We start from the raw sequence: 8484 nt of genomic DNA on the forward strand, positions 1-8484 counted from the left end.
CATTGCCTACAGACAGTTGCACTGGCCTTGAAATTTCTTGACTTTAGTTAATGAACCGGCAGTCTTCTCCAGAACCACAGAAGAACACTCAGAATGAAACAGAGATATGGAGTTGAAAATGTACAGGGAAGAATCCATGAATCTACATATGACTGAAAGGCTTGGACTTTCAATTAATCAGTCATAGTTACGCATTGTTTTTGAATAATTTCTATGACCTCAGGGTAATCACAAACATCTCAACAGATGGAACGGTTAGCAAGTCTGAGCAAGAATCATTCACCAACTGCAGTTAAGCACTTTTTCCCTTCATCATTCCCTGCTTGTGTAAGGGAGCATAGTCATTATAAAGGCCATTCATGTTACCTAATTCACCATCCAAAAATCGGAGTCTCTCACTGCAATTGAGAGGAACCTGCTCTAGGACAGCATAGATGTAGTTAATTAGAACAAGTTAAGCCTGTTCAAAAAAGAATCCAGCTAGAATTCTGAAGCAAAGAAATCAGCTCTAACTCCATGAGCCTATCAAGAGATTTCTCAATAGATTTCTAGTCTTTGCCAGAACTCTGACCATATCACACCCTGTTTTTATATGTGCTGGTTAGCTCACAGCTATATCTAGTAGGTCTTTTCAGCTACTACCATCATTTCAAAAACAAAGCAACTTAATAAATGTATAAGATTTAGTAATGAAAAATGTTTTTTTAGTTAATGGTTTGGCAATTTTGCTGGCTCCAGAGAGAAACAGCATTTGTATATGTGATTTCCCAGATGCGTTTTTCAATGCTGAAAAGAGCTATGTATCAAGCTAACAAAGTTAAATATATAAAAAAATATATATGAAAGGATAACCTCTGCCTGTAGTTTCCACAAGTTATGGGAATTCATCAATTTCTCTTTTGTATGTTAAAGTATCTTTCAGTTTATAGAGAGACAGTAACACAGATGTATTGATGTGGCTTAAAAATTATTTCTTAACAGCTTTTGCTCCCATGCTGAGTAATTTTCCTTTATTCATGGAATATAATGAAACTGAGTTTATATAGTAATTCTTCTGGACTGATGCGCACTTGATGTGCCCTGGAGAGGCTAATGTCTGTTATGTCTGACTAGATTTAAAAAAAAAAAAAAAAAAAAAAAAAAAAAGCCCGCCCAAGGAAATGGTGTACAAAGAAAGAACACGATACTGTGGTAATACACAAGAATCTAAAAGAATGTGACCACTGCAGAAGCAAGTAATACAGGGACTTAGGGAATTAAGTAGCTTGCAGTCTGCTCCTGTTCCTATGCCCTATTTGCTTAATCTTCCTATTATAGCACAGTACAGTAAAGTGATACATAGTTGTAGTTCGTGATGTATTGTAAACCCTCAGTAAAACAGGCTAATTCTTACTTTCACCATTTTCACTTTTTTATAGCCCATCTCTCTTTTTCATACACCATCTATAAAGGTTAGTAAAGCCATGACCATTCAGCCTCTAATACTCATGACGACTATTCCTTCAAATCAAATTTTCTTTCAAGAAAACCTGATAGCAAAAACATGCATCCTTTACATGGAAAACTGTTTGGAGATCATCATCCATCAACAATAATTAACAGAAACCTCCTCTGAATCATTTACAATGTTTAAATTTCACATGCTACGGCAACCTACCATTGCAGTGCAAAGAAGATCTTCAAGAAGTTTTCCAAGGATTTCAGAGTAACAAGATCCAGAAGTTGGAAACTATACTCTTCCAGTGGTTAAGAAACAAGGCCTTTCATCTTCTGTTCTAGGATAAGAGACTATATCCATTTCCTTCTGCCTTCTCCATCTGTCTTTAATTCCTTCAGCTGACGGCATGTCACTTGCATTCAACAGGTTCCCAGCTGCTCAAAGCTCCTCATTTTCTTCATCTCTGAATTATTCAGCCATTTCCTCCTGTCCATCCCTATACCACCCTCTAAATCATAAATTGACAGTTGTCTTTTATAACACTGCATACTGGCACTTGCCTTTTAAATGCACCCCTATAAGATGTTGTCATCTCTTGGCCAAGGCATTTCCCTGTTAGGGCTTGATTTCTCACAGTCCACCTGAGGTTGATGGAACGCCTCCTCCTCTTAGCCCCAGCTGCTCTGCATTCAGTCTCGGCGTTTGAGAATTAGTATTAGTATAGTGATTCTGGAGTGTTTCTTGGAAGACCATGGGCTCCAGCCTTAATATTTGGAAAGTCCTTTAATGCATGCTTCAACTTTCACTTGAGCATTCTAGATCATACTGATTTTTGAGAAAACTTTTATCAAGGTCATGACAAAGAAAACAGAAAAATGATTAAGCAGCAAGAATGTTCTTCTGACCCTCCACAGCAGCTTATGATGCTGATCTTGCAGCACTCAGCCCTATTAAAAATGCAGTAGAGTGTATCCAAGGCTTTGCAATGGGCAGTAACTTTGGACCAGTGCACATTTCTAAGTTTTCAAAAAATTTCTCTTGGTCACCCTACTGTTTTCATGCTCTCATATACATATCAGAAAACATTTATGACAGCATTACACCAAAAATGTACAAAGTGTAGGTGCTCTTTATGGTACACAAGAAATTCCACTAACATCTTCAGGCCCACTAATATCTTTGATACAAATCTTTATAATCTTTTTGCCCTAGGGTTGTTCTCTGTTAACTCTTACTAAGGATAGTGCTTGACTTTTCTACTTTGAATGTACTTTTGGGGTCAACTATGAATAAGTATATAGATAATCAATGCTAAGTGGCTTTATTTATTTTCTTTGATAATTACTAACTCATGCTTTGTCTTTATCCAAAATATCTGAAAATGGTTTTTCTGCAACCAGGACTAGTAAACTGGATTTCAACCAGCATAAAACTACGTGACAGTAGTACTAGTATGAAAATACACACAGTTCAAAGGTCATACCAAGTTATATTTTAAAGGCAGACTTGCAAGCCTGATCTTAATGGACCCAGGTACCAGGGCAAAGCAAAAATCTGAATTTGCAGGTTGCTTTCAAAGTAGTCTGGTCAAAATCATAAACCCAGTACGTAACTTCGTCACATTTCCTTTCCGCAAAGCTGACTGCAGTTTAGAAGCGTCATTCATGCCTAATGGAAATTTATGTTTGTGTGGTTAACTGAATTATTGGCACGGGCTGCCTGGGGGAGCGGTCACCATCCCTAGAGGTGTTCAAGACACATGGAGATGAGGCACTGAGACATGGTCAGTGGTCGTGGTGGGGATGGGTTGGGATTGGACAGGATTATCTCAGAGGTCTTTTCCAATCTTAATGATTCTATAATTCTATTGATCGCTGATAACAACAACATGTAAAATATGTTATTGCTTCTCATCTTCTTTATTTCCAAGCTCCCCGTCATGGTCTACACAAAATCATGAATTGTCATTTCTCCTTTTTGACCTTACAAGATTTGCAAATGTGCCAATAACTGGTTGGTGTTTTTTTTTTTTTGGATAATTTTATAATGAATATGAAGTAAAATAGCATTATTTTCAACCTAAATATATACAATATACTATATGAACTAAATGCTTTATCTATTTTAGCTTTTTATCTATTTCTTAACAGGAGGAAACAGTACTACTTTAAAGAGTCTGATATCTCTTCAAAAATGAAACAGAATGAAACAGATCACAGTGAAATGTAAGAATGTTTATTTTGAGTGTAACATTCACTGTTTCTAAGCCAAAATGGCCTCTGAAGTAAAGTAAAAAATTAACAGGTTAGAGAAATCAACAAAATCACCAAGTATCATTCTACTAATCATTTTTCTCTGAAACTCCTCAGCTAAGAATTTCTAGTAATGCCATTTTATGTATCATATGTTTTTATATGACTGCTAGATAAAGGAGTTCAAATTTACATCTAGACACATCCCTGCAAACAAAGATCTGTCTTTTAGAACACACTGATTTCCGAGAGGGACAAATTGAAAGCTTCCAATGAATCCTTTCTCTTACTGAAGTCTTATGTTGTTAATTGCTATTAAATGGAACTAGAATCTAATCTAGTTGCTTCATTTTCAAGACCTACAAAATGAAAAGTCCAAGTTTTCCTAATAGACAGTGGATGTGTCAGTTTACTTGACACTAGTGGCTGAAACAGGTGTGTGGGTGATGTGTATATAGAAAAGTCAATGTTCACAGATAGTACTTGCTGACCTTACCCAGTTATTTTCTACAGCTGAATTAGAAAAATATTGAGGGTGGGCTTGAATATTCCCAGACAAATACACACACAGTGGGGGTCACCAGAGAGCTCAGTAGACCCAGGGAAGGCCTTAGGGATATGGAGCTACGCTGGCATGTTCATAAACTGAAAGCCAGCATGTGCAGCATAACCCCAAAAGAACAGTAGGAGACATGAGAGTGTTCTAAGCCACTGGTATGAACTGAATACAAAATTAAGTTTATATTTTCAGCCTACCCAGACTGACAAATAGCAGTCACTGAAAAACTGTCCCTCCCTGACGTTAAACAAGCTGTGGATTTGTATACACACACACTTGACAAGAAACTGAATTCACAGAATTGTGCATAAGTCTTCCTACATGGCCCCATCATTCCAATGTTCTTCCTTCTCATAACATCTGTTTTTGTATCCCACCATTTTCTTGCACAAGTAGTATCAATAAGAAAATGTCATAAATCGTACCATACAGTACAGTGACTGACTGCAGTAGTAGGGCTGACCCTGAAACCAGTTTTTTGCGATTTTCAAAATCCCAGGGAAATTTTCAATTGACAGTACTGGAGTCCAGAGCTCAGTGTACCGATAGAGGAAGACCAGAACAACAAAACCTTATGCCCAGAAGAGTAAGAACATTGTTTGTGTTGCACTGAACACAAGTACTATTTAGTCAGTCAGAATAGAATATTTTGAAGAAATATTGGTACTTGCTTAGGAAAAGCTACCTAGACATTTCAGACCTTGGAGTCTTTTACCCACCTTTGTCAAATAAGATTAATTTTTCATTCAGAAAAATTTAGAATTACATCTTCAGAAACAGCTTGCAATATTTTAGTAAAAACACCTTTATTTTCTTAGGTTTTTCCTTTCTCTACCTTCCTTTATTTTCTCAGGAAAATTAACCCTCTGGAATCCTTGCATTTAAGAAGGCACAGAGAGGAGAAAAATGAGCAAGGATTTCCCCACTGTAAACTTGAAATCTTTGGCAATCTTCATTTGTATTATATGTTTCTTTATATGTTTAAAAATATCTTATTAAATGCAGAATGCTGATTCTCATTTGGGGCTGAAAAACCATACAGACTCGAACAATGACTTCCACAATTAATTTGGGCCATTAGCAGATGCAAATATATGAAGTCTCTAGAAGTCTAGGGCATTCTATACTGATCTGTTTGTCTCATCCTTCAGACCTGCAGCACCTACAGCTGTGATTTAAAGAAGGTGGCATCTAATGCTAGTTGAGATACCTTGAACATCCTGCTTGGCCTTCATCTACTATACCAGATACTAATGGGTCTTCTCTGGCAAAGTGCTATGTTAGCTAACTGCCATATTAAAAACATAAGCATATGGCAATGCCATATTAAAAACAAAAGCAAAAAAAAAAAAACAAAAACCAAAAACAAACAAACAAAAAAAAACAGCAGTAAGATGACTCAACCAGAAGAAAAACCTCAGATAGGCAAAGTCAGATACTCAGAAGGAGTTGATAGAGAATTTATACTCCAAAACTTAAAACTTTAGTAGGTCTAGAATGAGATGCACAAGACTCAATATCTGGGGAGCAGTGTCTTTTGCAGAAGGGCCTACAATAATTAGTTGTTGCCTTCTCTAAACTGCATTTTTGCCTTTGTTACCTGCAAGCAAGTTCCCCACTATAGACAAAAATGCTGTGTAAGCAGGTCACTGCAACCAAAGTTTGTGTTGTATTAAGATAACAGAGACTGTGTGTTGTTAAGATAGCGTGTTTTGACATTAAGCATCGGTGTTTCACTTGGCTAGACCATCACGCCTACAGGTGCCAGATAAAGACAAGGACAAGTTGTAAATGTCACCCTTTGTACTCTGTTGTGTTCAGCTGTAGTCAGTCTCTGTGGAATGTGGAAAACAGTTAAAAGTAGGAGCTTAGGAAATCAGGGAAAGAACAGGCTGGGGGGGAGGTGGTGAAAGAACAGGACATTAACTTGAAGAATATGTTACTCAGATTCATGGAATCATGAAGGTTGGAAAAGACCACTAGGATCACCTAGCCCAGCCATCAAACCATCACCTCTTCCCTTCCAGATGTTGGAGGTTTGTCTTATGCTCTCATACTTGGCTAGCACATAGGCTTTGCTTTCCAGTACAAAGCATTTGTGCTGCTAACAAAAAGATAGTCAGCAATCTCAACAGAAACAGCACACATCTAAATCTTTCACACTAAACACTGGGCTGCAGTTCCCTATACTGACAACCATAATCCACCCATTAGCAATGATTGTTTCTCCTCTCCTCCTTAGTGTAATAACAAATTGAGCCCCAAACCTTTGCTGCAGCATGAAAAAGTGAAAGAGCCTCTCCTCAACCTGATCCTATAGCAAAACAAGGTTAGATCCAGTAAGATCATCTTTTTATAGTGTGGAAGGAATCGTCCTGCAGTGAAAAGCAAGCATTTGGTTATACTGATAAATCTAAACTGACACCAACACTACCCCATGAAGTAGAATCGTAACTTGAACTCCTGAATAAACAAATCAACATAGTTCAATATATGCATCAATTCTCTATCCTCTTTTTGCTATCAAAAAATATTGCTATTAAAGAGATGCTCTCTGAGGTGATTGTTAAATCATGTATTTACTTGATTATTTCTTTTGCATTCTCTGGAAAATGTGTATTTTATTGTTGACATGGTCCTAGAATGACATGGAAGGGAAGAATTAAGGGAATAGTAAAATTGGCAGAGCACTACTCAGTCATTATATCACAGAGCTGATCAAAGTCATTTTAGACGGAAAATTGAAATTCTATACCTTGAAATATTCAAGTAAAAGGTTGATAATCTGCTGTGTGGAGAAAGTAGGAACAGTGCAGACAGCAATGATAACATGGTTGTTTTTTCCTCTTGCTGCTTGCAGCATCCCTTGGAGAACAGCACAGCTTCACAGAACTGAAGCTCAGGGAACCGCCCCCAGTATGGATGAAACCCAGACCTCTCCTCAGAAGCTCATTAAATAATTCCCTCAAGTATAGGTTGCTGATAAATACTTGACCATGTAAAAATAATATCACAAGTGTTTGGACAATGAGGTGACCATGACTGCTACTGACTAAACCTCTTTAAGAAAACTAGGTGGTTCTATCACTCTGGGAGTCACATGATATCGGATAGCTTAGAGTTATACTGGAAGGCAACAAGTCTTCCTTAAATATCCTGTCAGCGTTGCAGCAAAAATGGAAAAAGTTGAAGCTGATGAATATATAATACTTGTGAATGTATTCATTTGTCTTCTTGTTTACAGACTTTGTTCCTTCTTATTTTGCTTTCAAGTACACCACAAAATTTTACTGGGGTCAAAGAAACCGAAGAAAAGGTAAGCCTCCTCATGTGTAGACATGCTAAGAAGCTTCAGTACAGACCCACACATAAACAAGTGCTCCTGAAACGTGTCAATTGATTCTAAACGTCGGGACCATTAAAGCACCCAGTGCACTTTCCACCAACACACCACTCAGACAACACACAGCAAAATATGTCCACACAAGCTCAGAGACAAAGGGCATAGAGAGAAGCACTGCCAAGAAAAGCAGTGAGGAAAGTTGTTTCATTCCCAGCCAAGTGACTCAAAAGAACCAAAGGACAGAAAAGATCTTTGCCAACTTATGGCAGGAAGTAGGTGTGCATGGCTTGGGCATGCTTACACCCATACTGCAAGGTTATCCTGTCTCCTGTGCTGACATGCTGATACACCCAGAGGGTGAATGCTTCTCAAGGGGAAACTGCCAAACCATATCTAGACAAGGGACCACACAAAATACCTAAGCGTGACTAAAAACATGGAGAAGCCAGATAATGAATATGAATCTTTTCATTCCCTAAATTAAGGGAATTTGAACAGAATCCTCTTAACTAGGCAAATGACATGTACTTTTGCCAAAACATATCAATTCAGGAAGTCATTCAGGTGAAACAAGTTCAAAAATGATTGATACAATTAGCCACATTCACGGACTGAAAAATGTAATTCTTTACCATAAGAATTCTTCGCACTGCCAAATAATCTATTAAATCATTTGCAACAATGAAGTTAGTAACTTGGGTTTCCTCCCTGTTCTGCTTCCAGGTTTGCCATGTGCAACAGAAAAGATGTATGAATATACAAGTACAAAAGTTCCATGTTCCAAGTGTCCCATGAATGCCTTAACGCTCGAGGCACAGATACAGCAGTGAGTGTTAGCTGTCACGCCATCACGAGTCATCTTGCAGGAAAACTTTTCACCCTCTTCAGTAAG

Source organism: Phasianus colchicus, chromosome 4 (genome assembly GCF_987193195.1).
Source record: "Phasianus colchicus chromosome 4, bPhaCol1.hap1.1, whole genome shotgun sequence".
Taxonomy (NCBI): domain Eukaryota; kingdom Metazoa; phylum Chordata; class Aves; order Galliformes; family Phasianidae; genus Phasianus; species Phasianus colchicus.